The following is a 2,500-nucleotide window of genomic DNA, read 5'->3' as shown; positions in this document are numbered from 1 at the left end:
TCTTCGGAGCAGTCTTCACTTATGGCCATACCAACCTGGCTATGCCCGATCTCGTCTGATCTCGGAAGCTAAGCAGGTTTGGGCCTGGTTAGTACTTGGATGGGAGACCGCCTGGGAATACCAGGTGCTGTAAGCTTTTTGGAAATTTTTCACTTAGTATAGAACAATTTTGCCAAAACATAGAGTCAATGGCCGATCTCTGCATATTAGCAGGTTTGGGCATTGTAAGTACATGGATGGGAGACTGCCTGGGAATACCAGGTGCTTTAAACTTTTTGGATATTTTTCACGAATTATATAATAATCTTGCAAAAAAAAAAGAGTCAATGCCCGATCTCTGCATATTAGCAGGTTTAGGTCTGGTTAGTACTTGGATGGGAGACCGCCTTGAAATACCAGGTGCTGTAAGCTTTTTGGAAAATTTTCACTTAGTATAGAACAATTTTGCCAAAACATGGCCGTTCTCTGAATGTTAGCAGGTTTGGGCCTGGTTAGCACATGGATGGGAGACTGCCTGGGAATACCAGGTGCTTTAAACTTTGTGGATATTTTTCATAAATTATATAATAATCTTGCAAAAAAAAAGAGTCAATGGCCGATCTCTGAATATTAGCAGGTTTGGGCCTTGTTAGTACATGGATGGGAGACTGCCTGGGAATACCAGGTGCTTTAAACTTTTTGGATATTTTTCACGAATTAAATAATAATCTTGCAAAAAAAAAAAAAAAAAAGAAAAAAGAGTCAATGCCAGATCTCTGAATATTAGCAGGTTTAGGTCTGGTTAGTACTTGGATGAGAGACCGCCTAGGAATACAGGGCGTTTTAAGCTTTTGGGTTTTCTTTCCTACTTATATAATGTACTGGCCAGTAGATTGGCTGAACTTTAAATAGCCCTCTCTTCGGAGCAGTCTTCGCTTACGGCCATACCAACCTGGCTATGCCTTATCTCGTCTGATCTCGGAAGCTAAGCAGGTTTGGGCCTGGTTAGTACTTGGATGGGAGACCGCCTGGGAACACCAGGTGCTGTAAGCTATTTGGATATTTTTCACTTAGTATAGAACAATTTTGCCAAAACATAGAGTCAATGGCCGATCTCTGCATATTAGCAGGTTTGGGCCTTGTTAGTACATGGATGGGAGACTGCCTGGGAATACCAGGTGCTTTAAACTTTGTGGATATTTTTCATGAATTATATAATAATCTTGCAAAAAAAAAAAGAGTCAATGGCCGATCTCTGAATATTAGGAGGTTTGGGCCTTGTTAGTACATGGATTGGAGACTGCCTGGGAATACCAGGTGCTTTAAACTTTTTGGATATTTTTCATGAATTATATAATAATCTTGCAAAAAAAAGAGTCAATGGCCGATCTCTGAATATTAGCAGGTTTGGGCCTTGTTAGTACATGGATGGGAGACTGCCTGGGAATACCAGGTGCTTTAAACTTTGTGGATATTTTTCATGAATTATATATTAATCTTGCAAAAAAAAAAAGAGTCAATGGCCGATCTCTGAATATTAGCAGGTTTGGGCCTTGTTAGTACATGAATGGGAGACTGCCTGGGAATATCAGGTGCTTTAAACTTTGTGGATATTTTTCATTAATTATATATTAATCTTGCAAAAAAAAAAAGAGTCAATGGCCGATCTCTGAATATTAGCAGGTTTGGGCCTTGTTAGTAGATGGATGGGAGACTGCCTGGGAATACCAGGTGCTTTAAACTTTTTGGATATTTTTCACGAATTATATAATAATCTTGCAAACAAAAAAAAAAAAAAAAAAAAAAAGAGTCAATGCCAGATCTCTGAATCTTAGCAGGTTTAGGTCTGGTTAGTACTTGGATGAGAGACCACCTAGGAATACCAGGCGTTTTAAGCTTTTGGGTTTTCTTTCCTACTTATAAAATATACTGGCCAGTAGATTGGCTGAACTTTAAATAGCCCTCTCTTCGGAGCAGTCTTCGCTTACGGCCGTACCAACCTGGCTATGCCAGATCTCGTCTGATCTCGGAAGCTAAGCAGGTTTGGGCCTGGTTAGTACTTGGATGGGAGACCGCCTGGGAATACCAGGTGCTGTAAACTCTTTGGAAATTTTTCACTTAGTGTAGAACAATTTTGCCAAAACATAGAGTCAATGGCCGATCTCTGAATATTAGCAGGTTTGGGCCTTGTTAGTACATGGATGGGAGACTGCCTGGGAATACCAGGTGCTTTAAACTTTGTGGATATTTTTCATGAATTATATATTAATCTTGCAAAAAAAAAAAGAGTCAATGGCCGGTCTCTGAATATTAGCAGGTTTGGGCCTTGTTAGTAGATGGATGGGAGACTGCCTGGGAATACCAGGTGCTTTAAACTTTTTGGATATTTTTCACGAATTATATAATAATCTTGCAAACAAAAAAAAAAAAAAAAAAAAAAAGAGTCAATGCCAGATCTCTGAATCTTAGCAGGTTTAGGTCTGGTTAGTACTTGGATGATAGACTGCCTAGGAATACCAGG

The 2,500-nt window shown here is 39.5% G+C and overlaps 3 non-coding genes across 3 annotated transcripts; all 3 read left to right on the top strand.

The window, feature by feature from the left end:
- The first annotated feature begins 17 nt into the window (after window positions 1-17).
- On the top strand, window positions 18-136 carry LOC113086717 (5S ribosomal RNA). The gene has a single exon (XR_003285001.1). It is a non-coding gene; the product is annotated as a 5S ribosomal RNA (ribosomal RNA).
- Window positions 137-913: 777 nt separating this feature from the next.
- Window positions 914-1,032, top strand: LOC113086737 (5S ribosomal RNA). The gene has a single exon (XR_003285019.1). It is a non-coding gene; the product is annotated as a 5S ribosomal RNA (ribosomal RNA).
- A 929-nt stretch (window positions 1,033-1,961) lies between these two features.
- LOC113086752 (5S ribosomal RNA) lies at window positions 1,962-2,080 on the top strand. The gene has a single exon (XR_003285034.1). It is a non-coding gene; the product is annotated as a 5S ribosomal RNA (ribosomal RNA).
- The last annotated feature ends 420 nt before the right edge of the window (window positions 2,081-2,500 follow it).

Source organism: Carassius auratus, unplaced genomic scaffold (genome assembly GCF_003368295.1).
Source record: "Carassius auratus strain Wakin unplaced genomic scaffold, ASM336829v1 scaf_tig00044012, whole genome shotgun sequence".
Taxonomy (NCBI): domain Eukaryota; kingdom Metazoa; phylum Chordata; class Actinopteri; order Cypriniformes; family Cyprinidae; genus Carassius; species Carassius auratus.
Note: the sequence above shows the minus strand (reverse complement) of the source record. Positions and strands in the feature narration are given on the sequence as shown.